This window comes from Nycticebus coucang, chromosome 17, assembly GCF_027406575.1.
Source record: "Nycticebus coucang isolate mNycCou1 chromosome 17, mNycCou1.pri, whole genome shotgun sequence".
Lineage (NCBI taxonomy): Eukaryota > Metazoa > Chordata > Mammalia > Primates > Lorisidae > Nycticebus > Nycticebus coucang.
In genome coordinates this window covers 80,419,373-80,439,237 of record NC_069796.1, presented here as the reverse complement: position 1 = coordinate 80,439,237, position 19,865 = coordinate 80,419,373, and the positions used below count along the sequence as shown (strand labels likewise).

The following is a 19,865-nucleotide window of genomic DNA, read 5'->3' as shown; positions in this document are numbered from 1 at the left end:
CCAATGAAGTTTTAGTAGAAGTTGTGGAAAAGTTCACCAAAAAGTTCCCAGACTTCACCAGAGGCTTCAAGGATAACATCTGAGTGTGGAACTCTTTTTCTTTTTTTTGGCCGGGGCTGGGTTTGAGCCCACCACCTCCGGCATACGGGACTGGCGCCCTATCCCTTGAGCCACAGGCACTGCCTGTGGAACTCTTTTTCAAGGCAATGCCTGTCAGAAGCTTCATCAGGAAGGGTGAGGAATGTAAGAGAGAGAACTTTCCAAAGAATGTTTCACAGTTCTGCTTTGTACTAGCTCAACCAGAGAAAACTAAATCCCTTGGTGCCTAGAAAATTGGCAAAGCCACATATATTCAAACACCTGAAGCCTAAAGATCTCCCAGTTGGTTATTTGGAGAAGAAACAAATGCATGTGGATAACGGGTGCCCTATTTGAAGAGTGGGTAAGGAGTATGGACCAAAAAATGAAGAATAGTCTATTCTACTCACAATAGACAACTGTCCTTGCCACCCGCAAGTAAATCATTTCAACAAAGTGACAATGAAATTTCTGCCTCCAAACATGACCTCAAATATCCAATCTCTTGAAAAGGGCATTATCAAAATACTTAAAGTGGGCAGCGCCTATGGCTCAGTGAGTAGAGCACCAGCCCCATATACGGAGGGTGGTGGGTTCAAACCTGACCCTGGCCAAACTGCAACAACAAAAAAAATAGCCGGGTGTTGTGGTGGGTGCCTGTAGTCCCAGCTACTCAGGAGGCTGAGGCAAGAGAATCGCCTAAGCCCAGGAGTTGCTTTGAGTTGTGACGCCATAGCACTCTACCAAGGGCGACAAACTGAGACTGTCTCAAAAAAACAAAAAAAAAACAAACAAAAAAACCCCACACATTTCAAGTGCACTACCACGCCCAACACCTGCAGTGGGTCATTACTAAAACACAGTGGTCAATTATGGAAGCAACTTCATCCACTCTGAATGCTGTCCTCTGGATCAGTTCTGCTTGGAATAAAGTCTAGCCAGAAACAATACAGGAGTGTTTCAAGAAGGCTAGATTTGGCTCGGTGCCTATAGCTCTGCAGCTAGGGTACCAGCCACATACACAGGAGCTGGTGGGTTTGAATGCAGGCCGGGCCAGCTAAACAACAATCAATGACAACCACAACAAAAGATAGCCAGGTGTTGTGGCGGGCACCTGTAGTCCCAGCTACTTGGGAGGCTGAGGCAAGAGAATTGCCTAAGCCCAGGAACTGGAAGTTGCAGTGAGCTGTGTGACGCCACAGCACTCTACTGATGGCAATAAAGTGAGACTGTCTCTACACACACACACACACATACACAAAAGGCGGCTGGATTTATCGCAACTCAAGGACATGATCTTTTAGCCCCCATCAGATAGTCCATCTCCGGTGGCAGAATCTGAAGGAATAGATTTTGAAGGTTATGTTGATGAGGAGGTGGCAACTTGTAATGAACCTGACTCAAAACCACTTTTTCAAGTAATATTGACCAAAATACAAACAAGCATAAAAGTGCATGAGGCAGCTGATGAAGTGGAATGAGTGAGGATGACACAGAAATTGCAGACTCCAAAAGAAGATGATTCTAGGCATCTAGTAATACAGCTGAAGTCACTACTGTGGAAAATGGCCAGGTTGACTGGGCACAGTAGACCATGCCTCTAATCCTAGCTCTATGGGAGGCAGGATTGCTTGAGCTCTAGAGTTTGAGACCAGCCTGTGCAACAGTGAGACCCCTGTCTCTACTAAAAATAGAAAAATTAGCCAGGTTTTTACTGTATTTTGATAATGTATGACTTCATATAATATTCTTAATAAGGCTCAGCACCCGTAGCACACAGTAGTTACAGCGCCAGCCACATACATGGAGACTGGCGGGTTAGAGGTTGGCCCAGGCCAGTTAAACAACGATGACAACTACAACAAAAAATAGCTGGATGTTGTGGCAGGAGTCTGTAGTCTCAGCCACTTGGGAGGCTGAAGCAAGAGAATCACTTGAGCCAAGTGCTTGAGGTTGCTATGAGCTGTGACACCATGGCACCCTACCGAGGGTGACATAGGGAGACTGTCTCAAAAAAAAAAAAAAAGCTTTATACGAAAGTAAATGGGGCTGTGCCCGTAGCTCAGTGGGTAGGGCACTGGCCACATGCACCGAGGCTGGCAGATTCGAACACAGCCTGGCCCAGCCAAAACAACGACAACTGCAACAACAACAACAAAAATATAGCCAGGCATTGTGGCAGGCGCCTGTAGTCCCAGCTACGAGGGAGGCTGAGGCAAGAGAATGGCTTGAGCCCAGGAGTTTGAGGTTGTTGTGAGCTGTGACACCACAGCACTTTACCAAGGGTGACAAAGTGAGACTCTGTCTCAAAAAAAAGAAAGTAAATGAAGGCCCAGCACTTGAAGCCCAGTGGTTAGGGCACCAGCCACAAGCATCAGGGCTGGTGGGTTCGGACCCAGTCTGGACCTGCTAAACGACGACAACAATAACAAAAAGGGTGGTGCCTGTGGCTCAAGGAGTAGGGCGCCGGACCCATATACCAGAGGTGGTGGGTTCAAACCCAGCCAAAAAAAACAAAACACAATAAATAATCGGGCGTTGTGGTAGGTGCCTGTAGTCCCAGCTACTTGGGAGGCTGAGGCAAGAGAATCGCTTAAGCTCAAGAGTTTTGTGAGCTATGATGCCATAGCACTCTATCCTGAGTGACAGAGTGAGACTCTGTCTCAAAAATTTTAAAAATGGTAAATAAATAAGGAAAGGAGAGAAATATAAGGAAGAGAATGCATAAACCTACCCAGTGTGGTAAATGTTCTATTCTGTAAGTATGTTTGTGTGTGGAAGAGAAGCTAGATGGGTCTCTGGGGACTTGGGAATGTCACGTGAGCGTGACCCACAAAGTCTTATCCTCAGTGTCTGTAACAGAGAGAATGGTCTAAAACAAAGGGTAATGTGCTTGAGGTTGCTGTGAGCTGTGACACAAAAGCACTCTACTGAGGGTGACATAATGAGACTCTGCCTCAAAAAAAAAGTAAATGAAGTACTTGTCTGTATCACTACTACAGTAGGTCTAGCTTTTTTTTTTTTTTGAGACAGTCTTACTATGTTGCCCTCAGTAGAGTGCCGTAGTGTCACAGCTCACAGCAACCTCCAACTCCTGGGCTCAAGTGATTCTCTTGCCTCAGCCTCCCTAGTACTGGGACTACAGGCACCTGCCACAATGCCCAGCTACTTTTTGTTGCAGTTGTCATTGTTGTTTATTTGGCCCAGGCTAGGTTTGAACCTGCCAGCCTCGGTGTATGTGGCTGACTCCGTAACCACTGTGCTACAGGTGCAGAGCCAGTAGGTCTACTTTTTTGTTGACTACCTCTGTTATGTTGACGAGTTTGTTACAGGCTCTTGGGTGGTCCACTTACAGGGGTTCTGCTACATATTACAGGCCCCTATAATTAAGAATAATATTGTCCTGATACTTTGGAAGGCTGAGCTGGGAGGACTGCAGAAGACAGGAATTCAAGACTAGCCTGAGCAGCATAGCAAGAACTTGTCTCTACTGGAAAATAAAAAATTACCAGGGCATATGGCCCACACCTATACTCCCAGCTACTTGGGAGGCTGAAGCAGGAGAACGGCTTAAACTCATGAGTTTGAGGTTGCAGTTAGCTATGATGCCACCACTATACTCTAGCCCAAAGGGGCAAGGTAAAGAGCTTACTTAAAAAAAAAAAAAAATCTGTGTTGAGTAGCACCTGTGGCTCAAGGAGTAGGGCGCGGGCCCCATATACTGGAGGTGGTGGATTCAAACCTGGCCCTGGCCAAAATCTGCAAAGAAAAAAAAAAAAATCTGTGTTGCTAAAAACAAAAATTAATTGTGTAACAATTGGGATTTCTTTCTTTCTTTCTTCTTCTTCTTTTTTGTTTGAGACTGAGTCTCACTCTATGGCCTTTGGTAGAACGCCACAGTGTCATCATAGCCCACAGCAACTTCAAACTCCTGGATTCAAGCAATCCTCTTGCCTCAGCCTCCCAAGTAGCTGGGACTACAGACATGTACTACCGTGCCTGGCTAGTTTTTTTTTTTCTTTCTTTCTATTTTTAGTAGAGATGTGGGTCTCACTCTTGCTCAGGCTGGTATGGAACTCCTAAGCGCTAGCAGTCCATTGGCTTTGGCCTCCCAGAGTGCTGGGATTATAGTGTGAGCCACTGAGCCCAGCCACAATTGGGATTTCTTATTTTTTTTGAGACAGAGTCTCAAGCTGTTACCTGGGTAGAATGCTGTGCCATCACAGCTCACAGCAACCTCCAACTCTTGGGCTGAAATGATTCTCTTGCCTCAGCCTCCCAAGTAGCTAGGAACACAGGCGCTCGCCACAACACCCGGCTATTTTTTGGTTGTAGTTGTCATTGTTGTTTGGCAGGTCTGGGCTAGATTCAAACTCCCCAGCTCGGGTGTATGTGGCTGGCGCTTTAGCCGCCTGAGCTACAGGCACCGGACCACAATTGGGATTTCTTTTTTTTTTGAGTTTTAAAATGGGTTTATTAAAGAATGTTCTTAAGAAGGCAACAATTTTTGATTTGTCATTTAAAAAATGTTATGGTTTTTCATGCTGTATAATAAAGGTAAGAGGCTACAGAGTCATAAGCTTCTTTCTACTGGAATTTTCTGATATAACACAGTGTAGACATTTCAGCAATGCTAGAATAAATTAAAAAAAGTCTCTTCTATGCTTCTTTGCAAAAAATGATGAATAATAACAAAGGTGGCATAAAAAAGCCATTGCTTTCTATTCATTCTGTAGTACTGGAGCCAGTATTTTTACCATAACAGGCTACAATTTTCATTTTATCCACTTTAATGTAAGTTCTGTCTTCTCTCTGAATTCAACATCATTCAATACAAAAGTCCACACATTATCGCAGAATCTGTACGTATTTAGAGAGCGCCTGAAATTGACTCTGTCCCTGACTCTCTGAGCCAATGCTGAATTTATAGCCTTATCAAACTAAAGTAGAACTTGAAGGGCAAGTTGGGCGGTGATCTGTTGAGACTGTATAAGCTCATCTAAGCTCTCTTGTAGACTGTTTCCCAAAGTGGTATTTCTGTATAACCGATATGCCATGGTTTTAGGAAGAAGAAATTGTTTTTCTTATTCAGGCTTGCATTGATGTCCTGACATTCAATCTGTTAGCCAATCCTTTCAGCTCTTCCTTCTAAATAGAGCCAGAATCTGACTTCCATCATCTTCAATGCTATCATTCTTAAGTCACCATCACCTGTGACTGTGGGAAAGGCGCCTCCCACCGCAGAGCAGACAGAAGCGGCCAGGAGCACAGAGGGACCTTCCTACTTCCCGACCGCCTCCTCACTCGCTGCACAGACCGCAGAGGTAGCCACAATTGGGATTTCTTAAGAGAAAATAAAAATCCTTAGGAGACAACCCGAAGAGACTCAGAGTTGTCAAAGATGGCACAATCAGAGCCCCAGTAAGCATAATAATAATGAATTGCAGAACATTAAATATATTTAAACTCATAAGTTCATACCCATTTTCAATGTTTTTTTTGAGACAGAGTCTCAAACTGTCACCCTAGGTAGAGTGCCATAGTGTCACATTTCACAGCAACCTCAAACTCTTGGTCTTGAGCTATTCTCTTGCCTCAGCCTCCCAAGTAGCTGGGACCAGGTGCCCGCCACAATGCCTAGCTATTTTTTTTTTGGTTGTAGTTGTCGTTGCTTGGCAGGCCCTGGCTGGATTCCAACCCACCAGCTCCAGTGTATGTGGCTGGCGCCCTAGCTGCTGAGCTACAGGCGCCGAGCCAATTTTCAAAAAATTTTAAAATCTCACTGGTGGCCAGGCATGGTGGCTCACTCCTGTAATCCTTGCACTCGAAAAGGCTAGGGTGGATGGATTGCTTGAGCCCAGGAGTTCGAGACCAGCCTGAGACCGTGTCTTTACTAAAAATAGAAAAAAATTAGCTGGGCATTGTCGTGTATCATTGTATAGTCTCAGGTACTTGGGAGGCTGAAGCAAGAGGATCACTTGAGCCTAAGAATTTGAGGTTGCTGTGAGCTATGATGCCACGCTAACGAAGAGTGAGAGTGAGATTCTGTCTCAAATAAATAAATAAATAAATAACCAACCAACCTTTGATCACTTTTGGACGATGCTAGGAAACCAACTCATTATTTATATACCAGTAAATAACTAAAGGAATCAACTGTTTATGCTGCTTTAACTCAGTGTAACTAAACAAGTCAGAGAACAATTTTCTCTCTCTCTTTTTTTTTTTTTTGGAGGCAGAGTCTCAATCTGTCTTCCAGGCTAGTGTACCACAGCCTCAGCCTAACTCACAGCAACCTCAAGCTCTTAGGTTCCAATAAGCCTCCCACTACAATACCCAGCTAATTAATTTTTTTGTAGAGACAGGGTCTCACTCTTACTCAGGCTGGTCTCCAACAAAACAAGCCTCACCTGGGCCTCCCAGAGCGCTAGGCCACACCTGGCCAAATAATTCTCTTTATAGAGGTATCCCTATTAATAAATACAAAAGGAATTAAAAAATCAGAACATCATCATTTTTTGTAATACCTATTAAAAGCAAGGATCTAGGCAATGGACACTAATCCTAAAACTGCATAGGTCGTGTTACCAATACAAACAAAAGATACTATGTACCTTCTAATGAATGATCAAAACACATACTAAGCATTTCTCACTTCCCATCATCAAACAACAAAATATCTGAATGAGATGAAGCCTCTTGATGTAAATATCAATATAAGTGAAATACAAAGTGACAAAGAAACAAAGTACAGATCTTCAAGATGCAATCCACCAAATCCAGTAGAAAACTTTAGCATAGCTCTTTTCTTCAACAAACAAAAAACTGCAAGATAAAAAAGAAGGGGGAACCAATGGTTTAAGACACACATTAACCAACTTCAATTTGTAGACTTTGATTCTTAATTCTGTGCCATTTGACTTTAACAGATGGTTTAAAGTTATACTGAGAATAAGCCAAATCATCTAGCATCGTCTAAAATGTTACAGCAGGTATTAAGCCCTGGGTAAGAAGCCTAACCCCTGATTATTATTTTTTTTTTTTGTAGAGACAGAGTCTCCCTTTATGGCCCTCGGTAGAGTGCTGTGGCCTCACACAGCTCACAGCAACCTCCAATTCCTGGGCTTAAGCGATTCTCTTGCCTCAGCCTCCCGAGCAGCTGGGACTACAGGCGCCCGCCACAACGCCCGGCTATTTTTTGGTTGCAGTTTGGTTGGCCGGGGCCGGGTTTGAATCCGCCACCCTCGGTATATGGGGCCGGCGCCTTACCGACTGAGCCACAGGCGCTGCCCTGATTATTATAGTAACTGTTTCTATAAAAATAAAGCTTGACTCTCCCTATCCCTTATCTTATGGTCTTTTTCTAAGAACTTAAACCACAATCTATTCATTCAACAAGTACCAAACAAACTATGTAATAGGCACCAACACAGACACTGGAGAGTCTTAAGGCACAAGAAAGGAAATTCTTGTCTTCATGGAACTTCCCATCTAGCTGTAAATTAATGGAACTTAAAAAAAAAAAGAAAAACTCATCTAACAGACACTCTGAATAAACTTTTAAGTATTGAAGAAACTGAATCAGTAATTTATAACCTTCTTTTTTTTTTTTTTTGTAGAGACAGAGTTTCACTTTATGGCCCTCGGTAGAGTGCCATGGCATCACACAGCTCACAGCAACCTCCAACTCCTGGGCTTAAGCGATTCTCTTGCCTCAGCCTCCCGAGTAGCTGGGACTACAGGCGCCTGCCACAACACCCGGCTATTTTTTTGTTGCAGTTTGGCCGGGGCCAGGTTTGAACCCGCCACCCTCGGTATATGGGGCCGCCACCTTACCAACTGAGCCACAGGTGCCGCCCAATAATTTAACCTTCTAAAATGGAAAGTACCAGGCCCAAATAGGTTCTCTGATGAATTTTACCAAAGATTTATGAACAAAAGAGAACCTAAATGAGCCAGTTCTTCAGGATGATCGATCCCGAGTGGCTAACTAGGCCAAAATTTAAAATACAGCCAAGTAGCCATTTGCTGATTATGGGTCACATGCCTTTTATCTCTGGGACTTTCAGAGCTCACCTGCCTCAACTAATCAGCTCAGCTCTATCAACCAATCAGAACTAACCACATTGCAAGCTTTCATTTGTATAAAGAGACTTGAATGGGAACTTTGGGCAGGAAATTTTGCTGTAATACCTGAGTTTTCCCTTTGTTCCCTGGAACACACCTTCATTTTACACCTTAAGGCTGTGTCTCTCCAGGTTTGCAATCTGTTCACCGGAATAGTCTTTTCCTTTAAATTCCTTTTCAGAGAAGGTTTGTTCCCACATTTAATGAAGAAATTATATTAATTCTCTACAATCTCTTCCAGAAGATAGAAGCAGGGGAACAACTTTGTAATTCCACAGACAAGTATCACCCTAATCGTAAAACTAGAAAAAGGCATTATAAACAAAAACAACAGACCAACATATCTTATAAACACAGATGCAAAAATCTTCAACAAAATACTAGGAAATAGGGTGGTGCCTGTGGCTCTGTGGGTAGGGCGCTGGCCCCGTATACTGAGAGTGGTGGGTTTAATCCTGGCCCCAGCCAAACTGCAACAAAGACTAGCCGGGCATTGTGGCAGGCACCTGTAGTCCCAGCTACTTGGGAGGCCTAGGCAAGAGAATCACCTATGCCCAGGAGTTTGAGGTTGCTGTGAGCTGTGATGCCATAGCAGTCTACCGAGGGCAATAAAGTGAGATTCTTTCCCTATATATAAAAAAAAAAAATTAGGAAATCAAATCCAACAACATATAAAAAGAACAGTAGTATTCATTCTAGGTATGGAAGGCTGGTTCAACATTTAAAAACCAATTAATATAATCCATCAAATCAACAAGCTAAAGAAAAAAAATCACATGATCGTAACTGGAAGTATGTGACTTATACTAACTATAGATGCAGAAAAAGCATTTGACAAAATCCAACATCCATTCATTGTAAGGGCTCTCAGCAAACTATATATACAGATGAGAACTTTTACAAGAAACCTATAGCAAATGTCATTCTTAATGGTAAGAAACTTTCCCACTAAGATCAGGAACAATACAAGGAAGTGTCCCTTCTCATCATTGCTTTTCAACATTGTACTAAAAAGTCCTAACTAACGCAACAAGAAAGAAAAGGAACAAAGACGCCAGGCGCAGTGGCTAACGCCTATAATCCTAGCACTGTGGGAGGCTGAAGAGGACGGACTGCCTGAGCTCACAAGTTTGAGACCAGCCTGAGTCAGAGCACGAGACCTCGTCTCTAAAAACAGCCAGGCAGGCATTGTGGCAGGCAGTTGTAGTCCCAGGTACTTGGGAGGCTGAGGCAAGAGAATCACTTGAGCCCAAAAGTTTGAGGCTGCTGTAAGCTATGACACCACAGGACTTTACTGAGTGGTGACAAAGTGAGACTGTCTCTAAAAAACAAAAAAGGAACAAATGTATACAGACTGAGAAGAAATAGCTGGCCATGGAAGTACGTGACTTATAGTCCCAACTACTTCGGAGGTTAAGGCTGGACAAGAAATAAAACTGTTTGTGGGGGTGGCACCTGTAGCTCAAGGAGTAGGGCGCCGGCCCCATGTACTGGAGGTGGTGGGTTCAAACCCAGCCCTAGCCAAAAAACTGTTTGTAGATGGCATGACTGTCTATGTAGAAAATCTGAATATGTAGCAAGACTGCAGGAAAAAAAAGGGTTAATATACAAAAGTCAATCACTTTCCTATGTGCCAGCAATGAAAAAGTAGAATATGAAATTACCACTTATAAACAGCATCCCCAAAAATGAAATATTTAGGCATAAATCTAAAAAAGTATACAAATCTAAATAAGGAAAACTACAAACTATGATAAAAGACATCAAAAAAGAACTAAAAAAAAATGGAGAGATATTCCATGTTCATGGATAGGAAGACACAAAATGTCAGTTCTTCCCACCTAATGCAATCACAATCAAAATCTCTGCAGGCTGCCGGGCGCGGTGGCTCACACCTGTAAGCCTAGCACTTTGAGAGGCTGAGGTGGGTGGATCTTCTGAGCGCACGAGTTCAAGAGCAGCCTGAGCAAGAAAGACTCCCATCTCAAAAAAATAGCCGGGCATTGTGGAGGGTGTCTGTAGTCCCAGCTACTTGGGAGGATGAGGCAAGAGAATCACTTGAGCTCAAGAGTTGGAGGTTGCTGTGAGCTGTGATACCATAGCTCTCTAATGAGAGTGACAAAGTAAAACTCTAAAAAAAAGAAAAATAAAAAAAAAAACTGGACATAGACCACACATCTTTTATAAAAACTGACTCAAAATGGACCGAAGACCTAAATATAAAACACAAACTATAAAATTTGTAGAACATAACATAGGAGAATATGTAGATAAGCTTGGGTGTGGCAATGACTTTTTAGGTACAACATCAAAGGCATGATCTATGAAAAATAATTAAAAAGCTAGACTTCATTAAAACTAAAAACTTTGTGCTGGGTGCTGTGGTTGATGCCTGTAATCCTAGCACTCTGGGAGGCCAAGGCAGGTAGATTTCCTGAGCTCAACGGTTTGCGACCAGCCTGAGCAACTTCGAGACCTCATCTCTTAAAACATATCTGGGTGTTGTGGTAGGCACCTCCCAGCTACTTGGGAGGCTAAGCCAAGAGAAATCACCTAAGCCCAGGAGTTGGAGTTGCTGTCAGCTGTGATGCCATGGCACTCTACCGAGGGCAATAAAGTGAGACTCTGTCTCTACAAAAAACAAAACAAAACAAAAAAAACCTCTAAATTCAGCAGTAAGAAAATGAACAACTTGATGTAAAAATAAGCAAAAAAGATTTCAATAAGATTTCAATTCAAAAAATGCTCTGGTTAAAAAAATGAGTTTTTAGGATATATCTCACCAAAGAAGATACATATAGATGACAAGTAAGCATATAAAAAGACATTCAACACCATATGTCAATAGGAAATTGCAAATTAAAAAAATGAGATACCACTTACTACATACCTATCAGAATGGCCAGCATCCAAAACACTAGTAACACCACATGTTGGTAAAAACGTGGAGCAACAACAACTCTCACTCATTGCTGGTGGTAGCATAAAATGGTACAGCTATATGGGGACAGTCCAGCAATTTCTTACAAAGCTAAACATACTCTGGGCACTGCCTTGTGGTTCAAGAAGTAGGGCGCTGGCCCCATATACCGAAGGTGGTGGGTTCAAACCCGGACTCAGCCAAAAAAAAAAAAAACCTGCAACAAAATCTAAACATACTTCCTATTGCATAATCCAGTACTGTCATGTTCCTAGGTATTTGTCTAAATAAGTCAAACACTTTACGTCCATACAAAAACTTGGAATGGATGTTTGTATATCCACATAGAACTGCTACAACATGAAAGCAAACAAGAAGTCCTCAGTAAATGAGTGAATAAACTGTGATATATTCAGATAATGTAATGTTATTCAATGCTAATAAGAAATGAGCTACTGAGCCATAGAAAAGACATGGAGGAGGTGCCCGTACCACAGTGATGACGATGCGGGCCACATACCCTGAGGCTGGCGGGTTCGAACCGGCCTGGGACAGCTAAACAACAACTGCAACAAAAAAATAGCCGAGCATTGTGGCAGGCACCTGTAGTCCCAGCTACTTGGGAGGCTGAGGCAAGAGAATTGCTTAAGTCCAAGAGCTTGAGGTTGCAGTGAGCTGTGATGCCATGGCACTCTACTAAGGGCAACATAGTAAAACTGTCTAAAAAAAAAAAGACATGGAGGAATCTTAAATGCATATTACTATATAAAGGAAGTCAATCTGAAAAGGACATATATATATATACTGCATATTCTGGAAGGGGCAAAATTATGGAAACAGTACAAAGATTAATGGTTGCTAGGGGTTCGTAAGTGGGATAATAGGCAAAACACAGAGGATATTGAGGACACTGAAACTATTCTGTATGATACCATAATGGGGCATACATATCATTATACACTTGTCAAAACCCTTAGAATGTACAATACAAAGAGTGAACTCTAATGTAAATTATGAACTCTGGGGATAAGTCATCAGTCATAACAACTGTACCACTCTGGCTCGGTGCCTGTGGCTCAAGCGGCTAAGGTGCCAGCCACATACACCTGAGCTGGCGGGTTAGAATACAGCCCCGGGGCCACCAAACAACAATGACGGCTGCATCCAAAACAACCCAAAACAACAGCCAAGCGTTGTGTCAGGTGCCTGTAATCCCAGCTACTTGGGAGGTGGAGGCAGGAGAATCCGTTGAGCCCAGGAGTTGGAGGTTGCTGTGACCTGTGATGCTACAGCACTCTACCCAGGATGACAGCTTGAGGCTCTGTCTCAAAAAAAAAAAAAAAAAGAAGAAAGCAAGAAAAAAAAAAGTACCACTCTGGCATAGCATGTTGACAACAGTGGAAGCTGTGTGTCTGTGTGGTGACACAGGGTGCATGGGAACTATCTGTACTAGCTACCAAATTTTACCTAAAACTGCTCTTCAAAAAAAAGTTTACTACTTAAAATAAAATTCAGGCCAAATGCATGGCTCATGCCTGTAATCCTAGCACTCTGGGAGTTTGAGGTGGGTGGACCACCTAAGCTCAGGAGTTTGAGACCAGCCTGAGCAAAAGTGAGACCTTGTTTCTACTTAAAAATAGAAAAACTAGCCAGGCATGGCAGGTGCCTGTATTTGGGAGGCTGAGGAAAGAGGATTGCCTGAGCCCAGGAGTTTGAGGTTGCTGTGAGCTATGATGCAACAGCACTCTACCCAGGACAACAGAGTGAGACTCTATCTCAAAAAAATAAAGTAAAATAAAAAAATTCACGTATACCTATCAATAAAGTAATACCAATTAAATAAAAAATCTTATGCAAAATAAACACTTGCCATTTGTTCAATTAACACTTGTAAAAATACAGAGTTTTGTTTGTTTGTTTGTTTTTAGTAGAGATGAGGTCTCACTCTTGTGCAGGCTGGTCTTAAACTCCTGAGCTCTAGCAATCCACCTGCTCAGCCTCCCAGAGTGCTAGGATTATAGGCATGAACCACTGTGCCCAGCCAAAATGTACAGCTTTTATAAAGGTAACATGTTATAACTGAGGCAGAGGACAACTCTACTATAAATTAAAAAAACTACAATAATAACATATTTACTAAGTAATTATTTTGCATCAGGAAATATGCTGGGCAGTTTAATATGTGCTAATTCAACAACACTTTATATAAATATCTTTATTTTTATGGTTAAAAACTCTAATGTTGGGCGGCGCCTGTGGCTCAGCGGGTAGGGCGCCGGTCCCATATGCCAGAGGTGGCGGGTTCAAACCCAGCCCCGGCCAAATTAAAAAAAAAAACAAAAAAAAAAACTCTAATGTTCGCTCAGCACCTGTAGCTCAAGTGGCTAGGGCATTGGCCACATACACTGGAGCTGGCGGGTTCAAATCTAGCTCGGGCCCGCCAAACAACAATGACAACTACAACCAAAAAATAGCTGGGCGTTGTGCTGGGTGCCTTGTAGTCACAGCTACTAGGGAGGCTGAGGCAGCCTCGCTTGAACTCAGGAGTTGGAAGGTACTGTGAACTATGACACCATGGCACTCTACCCAGGGTGACAAAGTGAGATTTTGTTTCAAAAAAAAAAAAAAATATATATATATATATAAAAAAACAATATGTTAGATGGTATTTAGTGCTATGGAAAAAATAGAAAATTTCAAGGAGGGGCTTCAATCTTAAAACAGGATAGGGCCAGGTGAGTTGGCTCATGCCTGTAATCGCAGCACTCTGGAGGGCGAGGCGGACAGATTGCCTGAGTGCATAGGTTCGAGACCAACCTGAGCTAGAGTGAGACCCCGTCTCTAAAAGACAGCCAGGCATTGTGGCTGGCACCTATAGTCCCAGCTACTTGGGAGGCTGAGGGAAAAGAATTACTTAAGCTCAAGAGTTTGAGGTTGCTGTGAGCTGTTATGCCACAGCACTCTACCGAGGACGACTTAGTGAGTCTGTCAAAAAAAAAAAAAGAAATGTTGCAAAGTGAATTTTTGTTTTTTTGAGACAGAGCCTCAAGCTATTGCCCTGGGTAGAGTGCTGTGGTATCACAACTCATAGCAACCTCCAAATCCTGGGCTTAAGGGATTCTCCTGCCTCAGCCTCCCAAGTAGGTGGGATTACAGGTGCCCACCACAATGCCCGGCCATTTGCGGGTTGTAGCTGTCATTGTTATTTGGCAGGCCCAGGCTGGATTCGAACCCGCCAACTCTGATGTATGTGGCTGGTGCCTTAGCTGCTTGAGCTACAGGAACTGAGCCTGCAAAGTGAAATCTTGACTGGTATATGAGGTAGGATTCTCCAGAGAGAACCAACAGGAGATGGACAGATGAGAAAAGATTTATTAGGGAAATTTGCTCTTGTGATTATGGAGGCAGAAAAGTACCGTGAAGGCTGTCTACAAGTTTGAGACCCTGATGGCTCACATCTAGTCTGAAGGCTTCAGAATTGGGAAAGCCTATGGTATAACTCAGTCTGGGGTCAAAGGCTTAAAAACAGGGCAGTATGGAATTGAGCAGAAATGGAGTAAATCCTGGAGTCCAAACAATGAGGAGCCTGGAGTTGTCTGACCACAGGAGAGAAGAGTCTATCTTAGCTCCAAAGCATATGTTGACACATTTGCCTTTTCTCCATTTTTGTTCTTTCGAATGTGATGCCCACATTCAGGGCAGATCTTCTCCACCTAGTCCACTCAAACTTTCAGGCTTATTTCTAGAAACACACTCACTGAAACATTTCACCAGGTTTCTAGGCATTCTTTAACGCACTCAAGCTGACACCTAAAATTGCATACAATTGAAGTGAGTTCAAGAGAGAATGCGGCTCAGCATCTGTGGTAAGCCCAGGACTTGGAGGTTGCTGTGAGCTGTGATGGCACAGCACTCTACCCAGGATGACAGCTTGAGGCTATGTCTAAAAAAAAAAAAAAAAAAAAAAAAAAAGCTGGGTGTTGGGTGGCGCCTGTGGCTTAAAGGAGTAGGGCGCCAGTCCCATATGCCAGAGGTGGCAGGTTCAAACCCAGCCCTGGCCAAAAACTGTAAAAAAAAAAAAAAAAAAAAAGGAGACTTTACAAAAAAGCTGGGTGCTGTGGTGGGCGCCTGTAGTCCCAGCAGCTACTTGGGAGGCTGAGGCAAGGAGAATCCGTTGAGGCTTTGCTTAAGCCCAGGAGTTGGAGGTTCTGTGAGCTGTGACGCCATAGCACTCTACCCAGGGCGACACTTTGAGGCTGTCTCAAAAAAAAAAAGAGAGAGAGAGAGAGAATGCATGAGAAATTGAAGTTTCTGCAGATTTTATTCTACAAAGGAAAGAGAATAGGCAGAAGCTGGAGTAGAAAAAAAAGGGTTTTGTTGGTTTTTATCTGGGAGTAAGTATCGGCATGTTTGTATGCTGAGGAGGAAGAAAAATTAGAAAGAGAAAACTTGATCCAGAGGAAGGAAAGTTGCTACTATAGGCCAGGATTCCCACCTGTAATTCCAGCACTCTGGTAGGCCGAGATGGGTAGATCCCTTGAGCTCATGAGTTTGAGACCAGCCTGAGCAAGAGAGCAAGTGTGAGTGTGAGATCCCATCTTTAAAAAAGAAAGGAAAAAAAAAAAAAACCCAAAAACCCAGCCAGATGTTGTGATGGGCACCTATAGTCCCAGCTGCTTTGGAGGCTGAGGCAAGAGGATCACTTGAGCCCAAGAGTTTGAGGTTGCTGTGAATTATGACATCACAGCACTCTACCAGGGGCAAGAAAGTGAGACTCTGTCTCCAATAAATAAATAAATAAATAAACAGAATAAACAGAAATTTGGAATTTAAAAGAATTGTGATTTAGTTTAAGGGGATATGATCATATCAAAAAGACAAAAGATTGATTATAGTATTTGACTACAGAATTCATAATGGATAAGATGGGAAATGAGGACATAAGGTACACTGAGGTACAGTGAAAAGTTATAAGGATCAATAGATTGTAGGTCCTGGAAGGGTTGTAGAATTGTTACAGATGAGAGATTAGAAGGAAGAAGCTAAAAAGGCAGGAATATGATAGATTATGGAAGGGCTTGCAGTTTTTGACAATGGTGAGGTCCAGGGTTTGACCCCAGCAGTGAACGGCTGAGGTAGGGTAGAGATCATTGGAGGAGTTGTAGACAAGGAATGGAAAGACCAAAGTATTAGGACAACTATGCAAATAGTAAAATTACCAGGACACCAGAGAGAATGAACCCAGAAGCTAAAATTTTAGAGAAAGGCAATCATTGGGAGTGAGAAAATTGACCCTGACAAGAAGGGATATTGAATGGTATAGTCTAATAAAACTTTTGAGATTTGGGCGGCGCCTGTGGCTCAGAGGAGTAGGTGCCAGTCTCATATGCCAGAGGTGGCGGGTTCAAACTCAGCCCCAGTCAAAAACTACGAAAAAAAAAAACTTTTGAGATTTGAAGATTTTTTTTTTGAGACAGAGTCTATGTCACCCTGAGTAAAGTGCTGTGGCATCATAGCTCTCAACAACCTCAAACTCTTGGGTTTAAATGATTCTCTTGCCTCAGCCTCCCAAGTAGCTGGGACTACAGGTGCCTGCCACAATGCCCAGCTATTTTTTGATTGTAGTTGTCATTGTTTGGTAGGCCTGGGCTGGATTTGAACCTGCCAGCTCTTATGTGGCTAGCACCCTAGCTGCTGAGCTACAGGTGCCGAGCCAAGAGATTTTAAGATTTTTTTAATGATGTTTAAACATTCATTGAATATTTACTTTGACCCAATTGTTCTAGATCCACAGTGTAATAAATCTTCCAAATAAGCAAATGGGGTAGGACTGGTGTTGGTGAGTTAACTAGGATCAGTGTATAAGTTACCCAAGGTTAATCATAAGTGAGATTTGATCCAGTTCGACCCAGAACTCTAGATACCCTTTTCTGCTTTTCTTTTTTTAAATGGAGACTGAGGCTAGAGTGCCTAGCTCATAGCAACCTCAACCTCTGGACTCAAGTGATTCTCCTGCCTCAGCTGAGTAGCTAGGACTACAGACACCCACCACAATGCTCGGCTAATTTTTTTCTATTTTCTTTTACTTTTTTTTTTTTTTTTTGAGACAGAGTCTCACTATGTCGCCCTGGGTAAAGTGCCATGGGATCATAGCTCACAGCAACCTCCAACTCTTTGGGCTCAAGCGATCCGCTTGCCTCATTTTTTTTCTATTTTTAGTAGCGACGGGGGGTCTTGATTTTGCTATGGTTGGTCCCGAACTCGTGAGCTCAAGCAATCTACCCACTTTGGCCTCCCAGAGTGCTAGAATTACAGGTGTGAGCCATCGCGCCTGGCCTTGGCCTTTTTTACTATTTTCAGTAGAGATGGGAGTCTCTCTTGCTTAGGCTGGTCTCCACCTCTAGAGCTCAAGAGATCCTCCTACCTCAACCTTCCAGAGGGCTAGGATTACAGGCATGAGCTACCATGCTGACCCCCTTTTCTCCTCTTTCTTACCTTAACACTCTGGTGCCTAAATGTTAATTTGTTTTTAACTACAGGTAAGTGAGGAGGATCAATACAAATAACTATGTGGCTATTTTAAGAAAGAGAAACACCCAAACCTGGATGTTTGGTTCTAACCCTGGACATCATCACTGATGGAAACTCTCTTAATCTTCTCTACATAAAGGTGGTTTAATCTTTTGACTGTGAAGAATGCCTATATGTGTTCAAGCAAGTTCATTTGGTGCAAATGATGCATGTAGGCACATTTTGTTTCTGAGAGGTCCACAAAAGGTTAAGAAGAGAAGGAATGAAGAATTGCCCATGCCGGAGGTGGCGGGTTCAAACCCAGCCCTGGCCAAAAATCACAAAAAAAAAAAAAAAAAAAGAATTGCCCAAAGGTGGGAACGAAAAAAAAAGGAGACAGAGTCCACAGGGGACAGTAAAGTTTCAGTCAGATGAAGGAAATATTCAGAGGAGTTAAGGATACATCCCTGATATAGCAGGGCTTTTATTTCTGTACAACAGACTCCTAAAAATGTGGCGTTACTTAGTCAAAATAAATGTACCTGGTAAAATTTAATGCCTACTACTACACTAATTTCCAGAAGGGTTTTTGGCAGCTCTCTCCCACCAAGAGGATGCAAGAGGACCTATTTCCCCACACCTGTGCCAGCAATGAATGATATCTTTTTTTCATAAAGTCTCACTTTATGGCCCTCGGTAGAGTGCTGTGGCCTCACACAGCTCACAGCAACCTCCAACTCCTGGGCTTAAGCGATTCTTTTGCCTCAGCCTCCCAAGTAGCTGGGACTACAGGTGCCCGCCACAACGCCCGGCTATTTTTTTTTTTGGTTGCAGTTTGGCCGGGGCCGGGTTTGAACCCACCACCCTCGGTATATGGGGTCGGCACCTTACCGACTGAGCCACAGGCGCCGCCCAATGAATGATATCTTTTTCAATTTTTATTAATCTGATGGAACAAAAAAGATCTCATTTTAATATGCACTTCTGGTAGGGGTGGTGGCAGCTGTAGTTTGTTTTGTTTTGCCATCAGTTGAGTCGAAGGAGCAAATGCAGACACTTGCTTTAAGCTTCTTCAAGTAGGGAAAAACAGATATCTAAGGATTTAGAGATAAGTGTATCAGTATCTATTTTTCAAAGAGGTATGCAAGTGACCCTTAGTATTTGGAAGGTTTGCTTTATTGACCAAGTACATGGAGAACACAGGTGCTGCTTTTAAAATTAGATTCCATTATTCCATAAACCTCCTATCACAGATGATACTGACCTTCTTTTTATCACTGATTGTGTAAATTGCCAGTCTATCCTTTGTTCATTTTCTGCTGGGTTGTTTTACATTTTCTACCAATTTGTAGATCCTCATATAAATATGGATATTGGTCATGGATAGCAAATATTTTCTCCTGTAATATCATTTATCATTGAGTTTGTCATCTTTTCTCTTTTTTTTTTTTTTTTTTTGTAGAGACAGAGTCTCACTGTACCACCCTCAGGTAGAGTGCCGTGGCATCACACAGCTCACAGCAACCTCTTAACTCCTGGGCTTACGCGATTCTCTTGCCTCAGCCTCCCAGGCAGCTGGGACTACAGGCGCCCGCCACAACGCCCGGCTATTTTTTGGTTGTAGTTTGGCCGGGGCTGGGTTTGAACCCGCCACCCTCGGCATATGGGGCCGGCGCCCTACTCACTGAGCCACAGGAGCCGCCCGTTATCTTTTCTCTTAACATTTCTCTTTTTTTTTTTGAGACAGATTTTCACTTTGTTGCCCTCGGTAGAGTGACTTAGCATCATAGCTCACGGCAAACTCAAACTCTTGAGCTGAAGTGATCCTCTTGCCTAAGTTTTTCATTTTTAGTAGAGAAGGGATCTCACTTTTGCTCAGGCTGGTCTCAAACCTGTGAACTCAAGCAATCCACCTGCTTCGGCCTCCCAGAGTGCTAGGATTACAGGCGTGAACTACTGTGCTGGCCTCTCTTTAACACTTCTTTAAAAATTTTATGTCACAGCCAGGTGTGGTGGCTCACAGCATCTATAATCCTAGCACTCTGGGAGGCCGAGGTGGGTGGATTGCCTGAGCTTACAGGTTTGAGACTAGCCTGAGCAAGAGCAAGACCCCATCTCTAAGAAAAAAAAAAAATAGCCGAGGTTGCTGTGAGCTATGACACCAGAGCATGCTACCAAAGGTGACAAGTGAGAGTCTGTCTAAAAAAAAAAAAAATTTATGTCATATAAA

The 19,865-nt window shown here is 43.0% G+C and overlaps 1 protein-coding gene and 1 pseudogene across 1 annotated transcript in view; both read right to left on the bottom strand.

Moving 5' to 3' along the window:
- FAF2 (Fas associated factor family member 2) overlaps positions 1 to 19,865 on the bottom strand; it is a 91,554-nt gene that overhangs the window by 60,214 nt on the left and 11,475 nt on the right. The gene's annotated exons all lie outside the window — the stretch shown is intronic.
- LOC128569150 (transcription initiation factor IIA subunit 2-like) lies at positions 4,539 to 5,135 on the bottom strand (annotated as a pseudogene).